Below are 19,479 nucleotides of genomic sequence, written 5' to 3'. Positions count from 1 at the left end.
TGTTGTAGCGCGACATTAATTGTGCATTTATAGTCCGCGCAGATGCGGACTGATCCGTCTGGTTTGACTGAGGTCACGATGGGTGTTTCCCAGCGCGCGTGATCTACCGGCTCAAGGATTCCTTGCTCCACTAACTTATCTATTTCCTTATCTATTTTTGGGCGGAGTGCAAAAGGCACTCGTCTCGGTTTAAGTCGGATTGGCGCCACTTTGGGGTCTAAATTGAATGATATTGGTTTACCCACATACTTACCAAGACCGGGGCTGAACACATCCTCGAACTCCTTAAAAATCTGTTCAGCGCTGCTGTTTCTCACAGCGTTGATTCCGGTGACTTCTAACCCCAGGGCTTCAAACCAATCAAGCCCCAGAAGGTTCTGTAATGGTGCGCTGGCGATGGTCACGGGCAGCTGGGCTTCGATGTCCTTGAAACGGATGTGGAATGTGCCTTGGCCCACGATGGGGACTTGGTTCCCCTGGTAGTCTCGTAGCAGGACGTCTGGAGCGCGTAGTTGGCTCTTTCTGAGGCTAGGGATAGCCTGTTTCATGGATGCCCATGAAATAATCGTCAGGGTCGATCCTGTGTCCACTTCTAGCTCGCAGGGTGAGCCCTCCAAGAGGACTGTGACTCTCAGCCTTTTTGGCCGCTTAGGGCGGACCTGATGTATTGTGGTGAGATACGTTCGCAACTCCTCTCTCTGGGTCAACTCTATCTCATCGTCTACATCCTGAAAATACTCTCGTTGAGCGTCTTGATAGAACGCTCTTTCAGCTCTTTGTGTGTATTCTCTCTGGGGATACGCTCGCTCAGCTCCTTGTGAGTAATCTCTCTGGGGATACGCTCGCTCAGCTCTTTGGGAATTTTCTCTCTGGGTATACACTTGTGGATTTCTCTCTGGGCGTCCTTTCTGATTCCGCCAAGCCCCTGGGTTGGGCTTCTGTTGGCGGTACATGGGTGGCTGCCATGAGGCAGGGACTCCGCTCTGGCACACTCGTGCGATGTGCCCAAGTTTGTTGCAGTGCGAACAAACAACGTTCCTGAACCTACAAGTAGACCTGGGGTGATTCCCTCCGCAACTTGCGCAGGGCGGCAAGCGGGATCCGGGTCTCCCCCCAGGCCTCATGTGACTGCTCCGCATCAGTTGACTGTCCTCGAACTCGGGATCCTCGTAGGTGGGGCTTGTGTCCTCGTAGTGAACTTTGGTGTGTCTTGGCGCTGGCTGGTCAGTGTTGAACCCGCGTTGAATTGTCTCCGCTGATCTGTCTGCTGCTTCTGAAGCTCTTGCCTCCTCAAGTACAATCTGTAGGCTTAAATTGGTTTTTGCTAACAGCCGCTTTTGTAGGGAAATGTCTCTCAGCCCGCTAACGAGTCGATCCATAATCTGCTCATCCAGGTCTCTGAATCCACAATGTGTGGCTGCTTTACGTAGGGCTGCAACATATTGGTTGATAGATTCTCCCGCCTTCTGGTTCCTCATGTTGAACGCTTGGCGGCAAACATGGCGGGAAGGTTTTGGCGCGTAATGAGTCTGCAGAGCCTGTTGCAACGTCACCCATGATACTGCCTGTATTGGAGTAGGCGCGGTGAGGTCTCTGGCCGTATTGAAGACTTCCTTTCCGCAGTAGCCAAGGAAAATGTTTTTCTTCCTTGCGTCGGTGATCCCCGTGTATTCGTTCGCTTCGAGGAAACACTCGAAACGAATCATGAAGGCTTCCCATTCGTCGTTTTCTGGGTCGAAAGGAGCGGGGGGAGCATGCATCGCCATCTTCTCTGTTTGAATTTGCCGCGCTGCGGTGATCTGATATGGCGGCCGGAATTTCTGCCGAATTCCTGGGCTGGATCAAATCCGGAGATTCTGGAGGTAGCGTTCTTCGTCCTATCTGCCTCTCGATCCCACCTTCGTCGCCAATGTTAGATCTGGGCAACGAGAGTCAGACTGCGGACACGAAGTGACTTAACAGCTCTTTATTAATAGTAGTAGTGATCCAGCTTGCTCTGTGGTCGGAGGGTTCCCCTTTTATAGGGATCGGGTACGCCCCTCGACCAATCAGAACGATACCTGTTTCCCGCTGTATATATATAAATAAAATGTTTCAATTACAAAAATAAACATTCCATCTTTCCTTATGCTGTGTGTTGTCTGGGTACAAACATCTCTGTGCAACATTGTTCCTCGTTTGCCACAACCTTCACATTCATATTAACATTAACATCCCTAAGCTTAGTATTATAATATTTTGAACATTTAAACATTATAAAACTCTCCATTTTTCTTAATATCTTCTAGTGATGATACCATATTAACATTAAACATCATTATTCTCATCATACACTTACTAACAGTTTTCATCTTCTTCATGTCTCTAAATATATTTTCTACTTGTTTTTTAGTCTTCTCCATTTCCAAACTCCTTTTTTATTCTCCAACCATTGGTAAAATACTTCCCAAATCATGTAATATCCAGTTTGCTCTTTCTCCTTCATTGCTAATGTTAATCTGTTCATTTCTGCACATTCAGATATTTTCCTTATCACCTTCTCATCAGCAGGAATCTCTACACTTTTCCAATGTTGTGCAAATACAATTCTAGCTGTGGTTAATACACGAAGGATTAAATATACATTCTCTTTATTATCAACAGGGGAGCTTTCTGTGGGCCTGTTTGGGGAGTTTGAATAAACACCTGTAGACTCTTGGCCTGTGTGTGTGTGTGTGTGTGTGTGTGTGTGTGTGTGTATGAGGGCAGCAAAGTTTGCTCCAGTCTCTACATTCCCCTCCCCCAAGCACTGCTTGCCCTATGGGAGCAGGGAACAACTTCTAGCGGTCAACGTGCAGTTAGCCCAGCCAATGGCCCAGCTCTCCTCCCAGTTGGCCCAAATGCAGCAGCTGCTTCAGCAGACCCTCGAAGGAAATGCCCAGCATCGCTGCCTGTTACCTTTGACGGAACTTTGGAGCAGTTCCAGGCATTTCTGGGCAATGCCAGCTCTTCACGTGTTTGAGGCCGGTTGATTTCCAGACAGACTGTGAAAAGAAGGGATTCATCATCCGTCTTTTGACCAGCCCAGCAGCTCATTGGGCGACTCCACCGCTCATGCAGGCCATCCCATCCTTGGATGGTCAGCTTCTGCACCCAGATGTGGGCGATATTTGGAGACCCAGTGAAAGCCCAAATGGATTTTGGGTCCAAGAATTGCTGTTGTGGATGCCAATGGGGGGAAATAAGAAGGTGGGGGGGAGCAGGAATCCCTAGCTGAGAATCGTAAAGAGAGCAAAGAAAGGGGAGGGTCCCATCTATAGCTGCCATGAACCCTCCTTGAGCTGTAGCCCTCCCCCATACCGAATGGATCCCCCCTCCCAATTTCTCCCCTTCTCTCTCTGCCACGAACCCTCCTCCTTCAGGTGAAGCCGATGATGCTCAAGCAGGGAGAATTCCCATTGGTGCTGCCGCTGGTTCTGGCCCCTCCCACCTCCAAAGTCCAAGATCAAATCTTCCTTCCCCCAATTCAGAACCTCCGATTCACACGTTTCAGTTCAGAGATGAAGGTTTCTGTCATAGGAAGAGGCGCTGTGCTGGATGAGAAGAGGGGGGGCAGGGAAGACTTGGGGGTCACAGAAACCCCCCAAACTGAAAGCAAGGTACAGAAAGCCCTCAGGTAAACCAGGAAGAGGCGGAGAGGATCCTCAGGGATCTAATCCTGCTGGATCCTCTCCCCCGCTTCCACCCACCCACCCCTTCCCGGGGGAGTCCTCCACTGGGCACTCTCGAGAAAGGTGCCGGTTCGCTTCACGGAAGAAAAACGTCATTTCCTTCCTTCAAACACGCTTCTCTCCTGCTCAGAACATCTGGACGAAGCAGCCCCTTCTAATTTCCCGCCCCTCAACCCCGATTGTGCCTGGAGACTGATGACGCTACAGAAGGGAGAATTCGAATTGGTCCGCTGGGGCTTCATCGGAACCTGGGAAAACACGATTAGGTGGTTGTAGCCTGCATTTCTCTGCACATCCCGGGTTTCTCAGGCATTGCATCGTCTGAAGGCCCCTTCTGGGCTCAGCAGCGCGTGCGTGTATCTCCCCGGCCTGTTACTTCTAGCCCCAGAGGAGGAAACTGGAAGGGGTGTGGAGCGTTTGTCTTGGATTTTGGAGGTGGGAGCAGAACTAGCGGCAGCACCAATGAGAATTCTCCCTTCTTGAGCGTCATTGGTCTCCAGGCAGAGTCCTTTGGGGCATCAGCTGAAGGAGGAAAGCCAGTTCTGCTGAGAGAGAGAGAGGTGGGGAAAGTGGGAGGGGGAATCTTGGCCTGAAGAACCAACTGGGGCTTCTTCTCTGCTTGGAAGGCTCTCCTGCACTGGGTGAAGTAGAGGAAGACTCTGCATGGAGACTGATGACACTGCAGAAGGGAGAATTCCCATTGGTCCTGCTTCTTTCTGGACCCTCCCAATCCCGAAGTTCGAGGAAGCCCCATTCTGGGCTCTGCAGAGCTTCTGCGATTCCTTCACTTTGCATAGAGAGAGCCACCGGGGAACTGGACTGCCTGAGCCAAAGAGGTCCATGGGATCTTGAGACAGGTCGTTTTCTCGTGGGGGGGCGGGACACACCCTCAGGAGGGGGTTGGGGGGCAGGCCGAGACAATTCAGCCGGTTGGCCGAACAGCTCATACAATTAACAACCCATTTTAGGGAACCCGTGGGAACTGTCTGAATTCCACCCCTACCTGGTTCCATGTTGGGCCAAGTGATACGTCCCTCCCCCCTGCTTGTGGGCAGACCAGAGGCATCTGGGGGATCAGCCTGGATTTTAGACTGACCTCTGTCTGATCCATCAAACTTTTTCTACCTGCTGAAAATGGAATTTGCAAAGTGACCCGAGTGGCAATCAGAAGCTATTCTGAAACCTCAGGCTGACTCCTGATCCACCCACAATCTCTGTGGTTGGAAAGCAGAAGACTTTCCATGGGTGCCTCTTGCTAGAAACCTGGATGTGCCCCCCCCCATCCCCGTTACTCCCCCTCCCCTTCTTGACCTGGATGAATAGGCGGCATTGAACGCAAGGAAAGGCTTTATGGACAAATTATAGAGTGGGAAATTAAAAGGCCGGAATAGTGTTAGTTGTTGCTATTTTCATTCTCTGGATGAGGAAGGAAAAAATAGAGTGGGGATTTCTAAAAGGTAGATATTTAAATAATAACAAACCCAAAGTGAAACCTCAGACAGCTGTTCCGGTCGATGCTTTCGATGAAAAGGTTTTTATCAGGAAAGCAAGAAAGAAGGACATAATAGTGATGGAGAGCAGGTCAATTCCTGCATTCCAGGTCATTCTGCCATTCCAAGGCTTCTCATGGAGATGATCCAACAACACGGTTAGAGCAGGGCGCCTACAGCTCTCATCTTACCTTTTATCTTACTCTCTCTCTCACATACACAAACTTTTAGTTTCTGTCAGTAGGAACAAGTGCCTCAATTATTTTTCATAAGGTGTCTGGTTCATTGGAAGTTGCTGAATATTACATTTCTCTGAATGACTTTCACAGAGTTCTCTTTAGCAAGATTTTTTGGGTTGAACAGGGAGATACAAGAAGTACAGCCATTCAATCATTTCCCGTTCTGAAACAAGTAGATTTGATTTTCTTTGGCTCCTGCCTACTATCTAAGTGGAAAGAATATCTCAAATAAAAGAAACATTAACAATTCTTCCAATATCATAATGGTGTTATATCTCATGTTTTTACATTTATTTACCTTCAAATAAAAGCCAAAGGAGCGACTTGGAGCCAATCACCAGGGGCCTCGTGTTCTAATCCTCCCTTAGAAGTCCCCCACCCCCTAATTCAGCCCCTTCTTGGACCTGGATGGATATTATGCAGCATTGAAGCTTTGTAACCTGGTCAATGATGCGGCTGCCTTTAGACAGGATCCCTCCAACCTCCTTCTGGGGAGAGTCTCAAGGTCCCCTTTCTCTGGGCATCTTCTCCAGCCCTTCACAGACAAGACAAGCTTGGAAGAGGAGCAGAGAAAATGCTTTAGATAGAAATTGTAGAGTGGGAAATTAAAGGGTGTGAAAACCGCTATTTTAATTCTCTGGTTGATCAAAGAAAAAAAATACAGTGGAAATTTTACATATTTTTATTTAATGTGTTTTTATTATTTTTCTGTGAAATACATGTCAAAATAAAAACAATCCCAAACTGAAATCCCAGACAGCTGTTCTGCTGAATACTTTCTGCAAAGGAGGTTTTATCAGGAAATCAAGAAAGAATTATATATTCGATTTCCCTCCACAGCTGACAGCCAGTCAAACATGGCATTTCACATCATTCTGGCATTCTCAGGGAGAGGATCAGCCACCCATGCTGGTTCTTGGTTCCCACAGCTTCTTCCTGAACTCCTTTCCTTCTCTCTCTCTCTCTCTCTCTCTCTCTCTCTCTCTCTCTCTCTCTCTCTCTCTCTCTCTCTCTCTGTCTCTGTCTCTCTGTCTCTGTCTGTCTCTCTCTCACACACACACACACACTTTTAGCTGCAGGAACAAGTGCCTGAATTATTTTTAAAGGTGTCAAATTCAGTAGCAAGGTTTATTAAGTTGAAAGGGAAGACAGCTAGAACAATTCAATAATTTCCTATTTTGAAACATATAAATATTTTCTTTGACTCCTGCATGCTATCTAAATGGAAAGAATATCTCCTTTCGAATAAAATAAACCAATATCATAATGGTATTATATTTCATGCTTTTACATTTATTCTGGCTGTGAGATGCTCCTTTGTGTTCAGGTCTGGCCTCAGAAGGATAATGTAGCACTTGGGGATGAAGATGCAGCCCAGCAGACCAGCACTGGAGGCCAGGATGGAGAAGACCTGAACAGCCACCATGTATTTCCCTTTGGTGCTCAGGTAGGTGGGCACAAAAGTCACCCAGACGCTGCAGAAGACCAGCATGCTGAAGGTGATCAGCTTGGCTTCGTTGAAGGCCCCAGGCAGATTCCTGGCCAGGAAAGCCACCGTGAAGCAGATGGCAGCCAGGAAGCCCATGTAGCTGAGGGTGACGTAGAACATGACAACAGCCCCTTCGTTGCATTGCAGGATGATCTCTCCAGGCTGGGAGTGGAGGTCAGAGTCAGGGAAGGGGGGAGAAGCTCCCAGCCAGATGGAGCAGACGATAATTTGGACTGCAGAAGAAGAAAGGATGATGGAGTTGGCCAAGCTCTTCCCCAGCCATCTCTTCACTCGGTTTCCTGGTTTTGTGGCCAGGAAAGCCAGCACCACCGTGATGGTTTTGGCCAAGAGAGAAGAAACGGCAACTGAGAAGATGATGCTGAAAACCGTTTGTCGGAGAAGGCAGGTGGCTTTCCTTGGTTGACCAATGAAGAGAGAAGGAGACAAGAAGCAAAGCAGGAGGGAGACCAGGAGGATGTAGGAGAGATCCCGGTTGTTGGCTTTGACAATGGGAGTTTCTCCATATTTAATGAAGATAATTAAAACAAGGACTGTAGTTAGGAACAAGAGTAGGGCAAAAGAAATCAGGATGATGCCCAGATGTTCTTCATGAGACAGGAAGGTTATAACTTTGGGGATACATTGGACTCTGTCCTCATTTGGATATTTATCATCTGAACACTTGATGCATTTTTCCACATCTGAGAAATCAAAAAGCAATTTTCTTTAACATTCTGTCCTTTTATCTTACAGGAAATACCTTCTTTGGATAACAACTGATACCATGGACATTTTCGCATAAGAAGGATATATATATATATATATATATATATATATATATATATATATATATATATATGTGTGTGTGTGTGTGTGTGTGTGTGTGTGTGTGTGTGTGTGTGTGTGTGTGTGTTGTGTTACAACCCCTGGTATGCTATATATATATATATATATATATATATATATATATATATATATATATATATATATATATATATATATATATATATATATATATATATATATATATATATATATATATATATATATATATATATATATATATATATATATATATATATATATATATATATATATATATATATATATATATAATGTTGTATTTGTGCTGATAAAATAAAGGGAGACTAGTATAGATGCATTTCGAGCTATTTAGCTCTCATCAGCTAGCCATACCCTTACTGGGATTCGAACCTGGGCTGTATTATACACTAGGCAAGAATCTTAGCCACTATGCCACAGACTTCTCATCCTTATGTTGTATTTGTGCTGATAAAATAAAGGGAGACTAGTATAGATGCATTTCGAGCTATTTAGCTCTCATCAGCTAGCCATACCCTTACTGGGATTCGAACCTGGGCTATATTATACACTAGGCAAGAATCTTAGCCACTATGCCACAGGCTTCTCCTCCTTTATCAGCTGAGCCAGGGAATTAGTATGTGTTTGTGTTACAACCCCTGGTATGACCAAATATGGGAGGGAGCTTACTCCTCCCTCTTTCTGTCCTTTTGGCTCATCACAGAAAACCATCCAGGCAGAAACCCATATTTTTATTTTTAATGTTGCCTTTTTATATTTGTGTTGTATTTGTGCTGATAAAATAAAGAGGGAGGAGTAAGCTCCCTCCCATATTTGGTCATACCAGGGGTTGTAACACAAACACATACTAATTCCCTGGCTCAGCTGAAAAAGGAGGAGAAGCCTGTGGCATAGTGGCTAAGATTCTTGCCTAGTGTATAATACAGCCCAGGTTCGAATCCCAGTAAGGGTATGGCTAGCTGATGAGAGCTAAATAGCTCGAAATGGATCTATACTAGTCTCCCTTTATTTTATCAGCACAAATACAGCACAAATATAAAAAGGCAACATTAAAAATAAAAATATGGGTTTCTGCCTGGATGGTTTTCTGTGATGAGCCGAAAGGACAGAAAGAGGGAGGAGTAAGCTCCCTCCCATATTTGGTCATACCAGGGGTTGTAACACAAACATATATATATATATATATATATATATGTGTGTGTGTGTGTGTGTGTGTGTGTGTGTGTGTGTGTGTGTGTGTGTGTGTGTGTTCGTAGATTTTCACGGGTGTAGGTATGCTGGTTTTGTTGTATTCGGGTCTTTTCCCGTGTAAGGTTGAGATTGTCTTTGCAACGTTTCGGCAGGATCTCACCTGCCATCTTCAAGCGTGGGCTTAAAAGCCTTTTTAAGCCCACGATTGAAGATGGCAGGTGAGATCCTGCCGAAACGTTGCAAAGACAATCTCAACCTTCCACGGGTTTTGGGTTCTTAAACACTGAATGTTTTAAAGAAGAGACTGGACAGTCACTTGTCTGAAATGGTATAGGTTCTCCTGCTTGAGCAGGGGTAGAAGATATCCAAGGTCACTTCCAGCTCTACTCTGATTTATTAATCTACATGACTGGCAGAATATTTGCGCAATGAGTTCCCCCCATAACTATCCACAGCACCACATTATGGACCAGTGACACCTTCTCAGTGATCCTCAAGGGGAGGATTCAATATACAGTGAATTGCAAGGTCTTTCAGAAGGTGGACCTAAAACAATTCATCAAGTTTCAAAGAACTCAGGTGTTCCTAGAAAGGTGAATTTAGCAGCACAAGTCCAAACTAAAAAGCAGAAGAGATATTTCCTTAAATAGTAGTAAAGCTTGCTCAGTCTTCCACCTCATCCTCCCAACTCTTCCCAGCCCCTCCTTCAAAGTTTTTTTGATTTACTTCCTTTTAAATAATAAATTGTGCAGGTTAAAAATAAAAATAAAAAACTGGTGAACTTCAATCTGTCTTTTAACTTGCACTTTCATGAAAATGTTCTGGATGGATCCAGTTCCACAAAGCCTCCCATTTTCCTCAGTGTGACCCACCTTCCTGAGTGGAGAAGGTCCCCTCCGGACAAGGAACACAGTCATAGCAGCAAACTGGCTCTCCTTCTCGAGCCCTCTTGACAAATCCAGGATGACAATTTTCCGCACATTTGGACTGAGGCAGGGACTGAGGCGAAGAACAAGGAATGCCAAAGAAATGGTGCTAGGACTCTCCATCCATGGAAAATGGAGGGAGAAATGGAGGGAGACAAGTAGCCTCTGGTCTTCACTGAGGTAAATATGAAATATCTGACTCCTTCTAAACAGATGCAGGAGGGATAACAACTGAAAGATTCTTCATTTACTTCCTTCCTTTTGATTTTGGTATTTAATAAAGTACTTTTCTACTTTAAACTTTATTAATGGATTGAATTGAAAAAAAATTAAGTATGATGATATATGTAAAAGATTTAGGAAACTTTTATTCCATTAGATTTTTAATATAGAATAAAACTGATGAAGAAAGAAACCTCTGACCAGCAAGATCTTGAAAGGTTTCCATAAAATATGGCAAAGCCCTCCACTTAAGTCCCATCTGTTAAAGAACTTCCATTAGATGATACCAACTGGCATGGAAGGCCAAACACCCTGGAGACTATAGGCTTTGCCCACTTGAAATGGGACCTCAGGCTTTGGGAAACAGAGAAAAGACACCAAAATTTCTCTCACCTTATTGAGCAACTTTAGCTGTGAAAGAGCATCTTGTCTGATAATAAGTCTCTGACTTTTAAAATACGCCAGAATCTCCATCTTGGGACCCTCCTTGGGGAGAACCGAGAAGCCCGAAATGGCCAGATCTGCTGTTATCTCTCCATTTTGGTCCAAGTACAGTTTTCTATCAGAAATATTCCAAAATTCATTCTTCTCCAGAAAGGGATGAAACTAGAATGGGAACATCCAGGAATTTGAAAAAAAGAAAACTTTGTTTCTTATCCCACACTGAATCTTTCTTCTACAATTGTCTAATCTCTAAATATGGTTAAATAGGATACAAATACTGCCAATATCTTCATAAGTGAATGAAAAAGTTTGAGAAAAAAATGTCAATCACATACTGACAAAATATAAAGAAAATATAATCCATACAGTTGGTCAATTATAGGGAACATTCAATAAAACGAATAGAGAAAAAAAAGATGATCCATAAACTCTTTGAAAACAACAGGTTGATTCCCTGAAAGCATGGGTTGATCAAGAAGAAATCTTTCAGGCTAATCTTCTCCCTTATAATCCTGATGGAAAACATCTCCAGATGTGCTAATTCTGCTTTATTGTAATGTGACTTTAACAAAAAATTTAAAATCTGAAAGAGCAAATCTCCCACCAACACTTTTCTCAGCCTGAAAAGTTAGGGAGGATCCTTTCTGAATTTCTTTCTCTCCCATTATGCAGCTGCAGGATTCTCCCCCCTTATCTGATCCTTCCCTAGGCAGCCTCTCTTCTCCTCATCCCAAAAGTCATTCTCACATATCATTACACTTTCTAAATGGATTATGGGAACTCTGGTGATAGAACTGGATTTCAATAAAGGACTCACAAAGAATTTTGCGAATTTTGTGGAAACTTGAGGGGTTGTATGATAACTAAATGGATAAAAACTGTCTTCAAAATGTTAATCAAGTAATTTTTAACAATTTTTAATCTTTCCTATGAAACCTGAAAGTGATGGATTATAATTTGCCATTGGTCATCAATTTTTCTGTTATTAATACGGTAATTAATACGATCTTAGAGTAAGCTAATTTGATGTGATTTAAAGAATATAAAATCTTTCAACTTAGAAGCCTTATTTGAAACTTTATTTTAAATTTCATTTTAAAAGTTTGATAAAATAACAATGGTTTTAAATCAACTTAAAGGCAATAATCAGAAGCAAGCAACAATTGTTGAATAGGATGGATTGGATGGATGGACTGGAATTTAACTTGCTGCTGGCATCCCTGAGGAAGGAGTCTGGTTTGAAGGCAGGCTGCTTGGAGATGGCTGGAGAGGCCATGGACCCTGAAGACTCAAATTGGACAGAACGGATGACTGATGAAATGGATTCTTTCAAGAAGATTGAGGGAGATTGAGAAATGAACTTGTCATATTTAACTGGAAAACAAGTCTTAAGAGCCGTTGTTTTTCCATTTACAGGAGGTCCTAAGACTTTGGGGAATGGAAAGCAGTTGTTGGGAAAGATCCTAATTAAAATTTTAAGAAATGTTAAAACTACGTTTTTTATATACAGCAGATAGATGACAAGTCAAGTAGTTGCAAATAGATGTGTAATTTATAATGGTGGGCCTGTTTTGCAAGGGGGAGAAACTATTACAGCTGTATTGTATTCAACTGGGGGGGACAATATGCATGTTTTTGTCTGTTTTTAATGCACATTTTTTTAAAAAATGTGTTGTCTACTTTTGTTTTGTCATTGTAATAGTTTTATTTTACCTTTTTGAATAAAAATTTTTATAAGAGGAATATCAAGTTTCCAGAAACAATATTTATGATTAGCACACAGAGAAGGGTGCATAAGTAAAAAGCAGTAGAAAAATATCTGATTTTTAGCAACTAGGAGTTGACTAACAATAGAGTCTCATATAAGAACATGAATGATGGACTGGAAAAAAGATGAGGGATTCCAAACTTGATATGTATGTTTGTGAAAATGATCTCAAAATTGTAGTTAACTGGAAGAGCTGAAGACCAGGAGGAGTCTGGGAGCCCCTTTTCCAACTGATACAATCTCTCGGTTGGAGAAGGGAAGATAAAGCCAGTGGTGGGATTCAGCCGGTCTGGCACAGTTCGGGTGAACTGGTAGTAAGAATTCTGCCTGGCCACATCCTGCCCCACCACTACTTGCCTTGCACACCTTGGCTGGTGCCTTAGAGTCATTGCTGCAGCTGCTCTTTGGCTCCTTTGCCTCGACCATGTGGCCATGCAGCCCAGCCTGTTTGCCTGTCTTTGCCATGGCCTCCTGTTCGTCTTGGTCTGCTCCTGAATGCCCACCTCAGGCTGCTCCAGTGGTGGGTTCCTACCGGTTCGCACCGGTTCGGGCAAACCTGTTGGTCAATGAACCCGGAAGTAAGTTCCTGCTCCGCCCCTATCACTCACTCGCTCGCCCCTGCCCGTCCAGAAGCCACTCCATTGCTCTCTCACCCGCATTTCCTCCTCTCAGCGATCTTTTGGGAAGGAAAAGAGCTGAGAGGGGGAAAAGCCTCCCATTGAAAACAGCGCTGAGTGGGGTGGGGAATCCTCCCGTTCCTCCTCTCAGCGATCTTTTGGGAAGGGATACTTCTCAAAATGGGACACCCCCATCTCTTTGCACCCTTCAATCCATCTCTCTCTCCCTCTGACCTCCCCCAATGGCTCAGCATGAAAAACTGGGGGGAACTGTGCAGAGGAAAAGGAGGAGGAAGGAAAGGGGGGAGAGAAACGGGGGAGGAGGAAGAGAGAGAGAGAAAGAGTGACACACAAAGGGGGAAGTTGGGAGACCTCCCTCTAAATACTGACGCCCTCTGCTTTTGGGGGGAAAGGAGAGGAGGGTCCTTGGTGAACCTCTACCCCCTATTCCCCCTATCCCAGTTAAGCCAGCTCGGTCTGGGACCCAGCCTTTCTAACTTCATTTGGGATCTTCTAACATCCCACTCCCACCTGGTCACATGGCCAGCAAGCCACTCCCACCCGATCACATTGCTGGCAAGCCACTCCCACCCGGTCACATTGCTAGCAAGCCACTCCCACCCGGTCACATGGCTGGCAAGCCACTCCCACAAAGCAGGCCACACCCACAGAGTAGGTTCCCAAAATTTTTGAAACCCACCACTGGGCTGCTCCCGACCACTCCAGCAGCGGCCATTCTTTACCTTTTCCCTGTTTCCTTTCCTTTCTCTTTTCCTTTTTCCTTCCCTTCCCATTCCCTCCATTTTTCATCCTTTCCTTCTTTCCCATTTCCTTTGCTTTCCCTCCCCCTCCCTTCCCTTCCTTCCTTGGGGTCTGAGGGAGAGTCAGGGGACCCCTTTCCTCCTTGACCCCCTCCCCAACATCTGCTCTTATGGCAATTATGGCTAAAAGGCTAAAAAGCTGGGGCTACCCCCTCCCCCTCCCCCTCCCCATTGCAGAAACTCCTCTTGCTGCAGAATTGGGATCTTTCAGATCTTCTTCTCCTGCCCCCCCTCCCCCCTGCACAGTCTCAGTTGCTGCTTGGAGGGGGGGAGATTTCTGGTTTTGCAGGGCTGAGAGGAAAAGGGGAGGGGTGAATAGGCCCTCCAAGGCTGCCCACCCCTTGGCGTTTCTGCAACCAAATTCTACCCCCAAACAGAGGACCCCACCACCACCCGAATGCTGCAGGGAAGATCACGCTGGGCCCATAACTGAGCAGCGTGTTGGGGGAGAGGCTGCAGCAGCTCCGCGGTGACCGGAGGGAAGGAGGAAGGTTTGGCCAGGTCCAACCAGGGGAGGGGGGATTGACCAGCTCAGCCAACAGATTTCATTCATCCCTCCTGGCTCACCCGAGCCACTCCAATTTCCCCCCTGGCCAGAGGCACCTCCGGCTAAAACACCCCGCGCACATGTCCCCCAACAAAGAGTTCAGAATGATGCTTCTTCCAAAGAAGTTCTGGGGAACCCAACCCCCCCCCCCCGCTGCCCCTTCCAGAGCCCAGAAAACTCCCAGGCAAAGCAGCACTGCCTTGCTCTCAGGAGAGGGGGAGAGAATGGATGGGAGGAAAGAAAAACTTGAGGAAGAGGGAGGGAGATCCAGAGGAAATGGGGAGAGGCCCTCGCCCCATTTCCGCCTCTTCCCAGGCGGCCCACAAGGTTGAAAAGCTTCTGATTCCTCACTCTCACTATCTTTTTCTTTTATCTCCCCCCCCCTCGCTCTTACTCTCTCTCTCTCTCTCTCTCTCTCACACACACACACACACACACACAGTCACACTCTTATCCCTGCAAGTCCCCTTTCTCTGCCTGCTCAAGAGAGAGAAGCTTGCCTGCGCAGAAGAGGCACAGATCGAAGCGCGTCCCAGTAAGTTAATCAGCCGGGCTTTCCTGGGATGCGAGCGATGCTGCCAGGCGCTTGGAAAGGACTTCGGCCACCTGCCCACCACTAAAATCAAACAATGAGGTGAGGCGCAGAGCTGGTTGGAAGAGTGTGTGTGTGTGTGTGTGTGTAAAATGGGCAGTTTGATCCAAAGGAGTTTTTGTTTCAGGTTGATCTACTAGCTTTGGAAGGAGGAAAGGAAGGGGTAGAAAGAGAGAGAAAGAGAGAGACGAAAGAAAAGGAAAAAGAAAGAAAAGGAAAAGAAAGGAAAGGAGAGAGAGAAAGAAGGAGGGAGGTATGGAAGGGAGGGAAAGAAAGAGAGGGAGGGAGAGAGGAGGAAGTGAATGAGATATAGTTGGATGGATGGGTCAATAGATACATGGAGGGAGGGAGGGAAGGGAGGGAGGGAGGGAAAGAGAGAAAATGAGAGGAAGGAAGGACACAAACCATGGCTTCAGAAGACTCTTTCAAACAGCACAACAATGTTTGAATGGGCTGGAAGGGATCTTGGAGGTCATTTTCTAGTCCAACCCCTGCTCTAGTAGGGTCAGAAGGGACCTTGGAAGCCATCTAGTCCAACCCCCTGCTCCAGCTGGAGACCTTATATCCTCTGTATTATTATGGTGCCTCTAACAGAGAGGAAAATTGCCAGAAAAGGGAAGGAGTTTACTAGGACAAGGCTGCCATGCAGAGGAAGGCAGAGATAGTCCTTGACTTATGACAATTGAGCCCAACATTTTGGATGCTAAGCAAGAGCGTTATTAAGTGAGTTTTGCCACATTTTACTCAATCCATGACGTCTCCTGGCTCTAACAGTCATGTGCAGGCTAGGGAAGAACATCTGAAGGCCTGTGTAATGTTCTAATGTGCAGAAGTGATAGTTAAATGTGTGGCAGAAAGTGAACTCTGGGGGTGTTTTTCCAAACGCAATAAGTGAGGTTGAATGTATATAGTTTTAGAAGAGCTCTGTGTGTGTGTGTGGTGTGTACATACACATACAGTGAATAAAGTAAATAATGTATCTTTTTGTGTGCCTATACACACACTATACCTTGTAATATGTATGTACACATATGGCATATATACATAGGATTTAATTGTGTATTTTGGATGTTCATTAGTAGTAAATAAATAGACAGGGAAATTGTATCTTGTTGACGCAAGGAGAGGCCAGGCAAGGTACCCCTTGACGTGAGTGATGTCAAGTTGGCTACACCCACCCAATCACATGACCACCAAGCCACGCCCACCCAGTTACATGACCACCAAGCCACGCCCACCCAGTCACATGACCACCAAGCCACTCCCACCCAGTCACATGACCACCAAGCCATGCCCACAGAATCAGTATTAAAAAGATTTGAATCCTACTACTGGTTACAATCCTCTTCCAATAACTGACTCCTGTTACACACGAGTGTAAGATCCGCTCACTCTTATTCCAGAGTGTCAGACATGGAAAAAGTGAATTCAGTTACAAGAGAGGAGATTTTAACTGAATGAGAGAAAAAATATGATAAAAGGATGAGCTGTTTTAGAGCTGAGCCAGTAAAGCAGAGAAGTTCAGTCTCCTCTTCATGGATCGACTGAGAGCAAAGACTGAGCAGCCATCAGTCAGAGAAGCTTGAACCGGGATTCCTGCAGAGAAGAGGGGTTGGGCTAGATGGTCTCAGGGTCTCCTCCTCATTTATAAAGGTTGTCATGCCACAACATGTACTGTATTTTTCGGAGTATAAGATGCACCGGAGTATAAGACGCACCAAGGTTTTGAAGAGGCTTTTTTTTAAAGTAGGTAGGTAGGTAGGTAGGTAGAGGGAGAGAAAGAGAGAGAAACACAGTAGGTAGGTAGGGAGAGAGATAGAGTATAGCTAGGGAGGTAGATAAAGGGATAAAGAGAGAAATAGAGAGAGATTTAGAGATAGAGAAATACAGTAGGTAGGTAGGGATAGAGAGAGAGTGTGTAGGTTGGTAGAGGGATAGAGAGAAATAAAAAGAGATAGAGAGAGAAATACAGTAGGGAGGTAGAGAGAAAGAGAGAGTAGGTAGGTAGGTAGATGTTTCCATGTGTATTTATCCATGTGTTGGAGAAGGAAATCGCTGACAATCTGCAGCACCTAAGACTTTGTTTCTGCTGGCACAGCACTTGATCAATGTAATTCTCATCAACCAGTTAAAGAGCTTTCCAAGAGGGGGAAAAAAAGTTTTTACACTCTGCAAACCTCCCCAAAACAGCCCGTTTTTGTGAAAACGCCCCCCCCTTTAAAAAAAGGTCATGAATAGCCTTGGGGGGGTTTGCAGAGTGCTTCCGGGGGAGGCAAAAATGAGCAAAAATGGCCCGTTTTTCATAAAAACAAGCCTGTTTTTTGTCAAAAGAAATTGCATGCATAGCCTAATGGAAGCTTATAGAGTGCTGCTGGGGGTTGGGGGGGGGGCAAACACGGGCCATTTTTTGCTCATTACTGCCCTCCCCAGCCCCCAGGAGCTCCCTGAAAGCCTCCATAAGGGTATGCATGGCCATTATGATGAGGGGGCGGAGTTTCGGGAGGCAAAAAATGCTGTATTCAATGTATAAGATGCACCCAGTTTTCAGCCTCTTTTTTGAGGGAAAAAGGTGCATCTTATATTCTGAAAAATACGGTAACTGTTGTTCTGTTGTTGCTCTAGCCCCACCTAGTGGCCGGGGACAGATGAGCCTCACTATAAGGTCTAAAGCCAAGCTCCATTTTCTGTCAGCCTTTGGAGAAGACGGAAGCAGCCGTTGTGACCGAGACCCCTGCTCATCCGGAGACGCCTCCGTCCCTCACATGGAGCATCGCTGGGGAGGTTCCAGCTGCTTCTTTGCTGGCTGTTCGTTAATGCTGCCTATCTCGTCTTTCTATTTGATTTCCACTCTTTGCATCTCCTCAGTTTCACCTGCCCTCTTCTCCCAATAAAGCATCCAGATCCACACCAGGCTCCCTTTCATTGGAGGAGAATAGGGGGGCTTAGCTGCCTCTCCAGCTGCAAACACACCCACCTGCAATGGGGATGGAAGAAAGGTGGAATTCCACCAGGCTAATCACAAACCCACAAATACAGGAATTTATTTTAAAAAGAATACAGCATTTTCCAATTAGCAGTGCTAAATATAAAAATGCCATGGTATGTACTCTTTGGAACCATTAATTCCCTGAGTAATAAAATTGGCCAGATCTGTTGAGATGGTTCCCCTCCTTCTCCTCTGGATTCCTTCTCCAAAGGATCTAAGATTAATGGATCCATATCGGGACCCCCATACCTGCCATGGCTGCAGCCTTGGAGACCCCAAGATCTTTTCTCCCTCCTTCCTTCCCCTCCTCAATCTGGAGGAATATGCAGCATTCAGGGCCTGGGCCAGAGTCTTCGTGAGACTGTAATAGTGGTAGTAATTTTGGGCCCTTATACTGTCCCTTTTCCACTGGGCCTCCAGTGGGGCTTTCTGGGTGCATCTTCTGCGGCCTTTGACAGAAAAGACATTCTTTGAAAGAGAACAATGAAAATAAGGATCTTGAAGCTTTACTTCCACAAAGAAATAGGGTTCAAAGGCAGAATCTTTAGGCGTTCCTTTTCCCAGATAACCAAAGTTCCAAACACTATGGATGTATTTGAGAAGTCTGCGCTTGTTTATTTGATATGGTGCTAAACTTGTGAGGATCCAGACTTTCCCTTCAATGGGTCCTGGGAGACGCATAAGTGTTAAATGGAAAGGAAGAATTCTGTCCCAAATAAAATCATATTCCATGAAGTGAACAAAGACGTTGACTTGTCTCCACTTAGAGAGGGAATCCCTGAGGTATGCAGTATATCCGGTCTTTGAGAACAGTTGTGATATAACCACACAAATTCCATTCCTGACAAGCATAGGAGTAAAAGTCCTCATGAAATTCTCTCCCTTTTCTGTGTCTGAAGCAAAGAGGCCAATCAGGGTCCATCTGAAGTGGAGGAGCAGCGGGACAATTGCTGGGTACTGGAATCCTTCTTTGTGGTCCATCTGGTGGAAAAAGGGGAATCGACTTTTATCACTCAGAGCCTCTGAAGCGCTTTCATGATTGATCTGAAAAAGGAATTGAAAGGATTAGAGCCGTGATGGGCAACCTGTGGCATGCAGAGCGTCCTCTCCTGGCACACCAGCCACCCCAGCCCAGCTCCACTAGCATCCAAATGCAGGCGCACCTCCTGCCGGCCAGCTGGTTTTCGGGCCTTTGTGGAGGGCCAGGGCGGGGGACGCATGAGTATGCAGTGTGTGTGTGTGTGGGGGGGGGTGCTCACATTGGGCAGGAAACTCCGGTGGGCTGGAGGTGAGTGTGAATGGCCTCCCCACCCCAGTGCTTCCTGGCTCAGTTGGAGGCTTCCTTCAGCCTTCAAACAGTTGCAGGGTTTTGGGGGGTTTTTTTGCTTCCAGGTTGGTGCAGGAGACTTTCCAGGGCCAAAATGGGGCGTGGAAAGCGCAGGGTTTCTCCCCCCCCCCCCATTATCCCCTCCTGCCAGGGCGAGGGATGCATGAGTACGCAGTGTGTGTGTGTGTGTGTGTGCGCGTGTGCGCGTGCGTGCTCACATTGTGCAAGAAACTCCGCTGGCCTGGAAGTGAATGTTGTGGGCCTCCA

The sequence above is a fragment of the Natrix helvetica genome, assembly GCF_964273705.1.
Source record: "Natrix helvetica genome assembly, chromosome: 5".
Lineage (NCBI taxonomy): Eukaryota > Metazoa > Chordata > Lepidosauria > Squamata > Natricidae > Natrix > Natrix helvetica.
Note: the sequence above shows the minus strand (reverse complement) of the source record.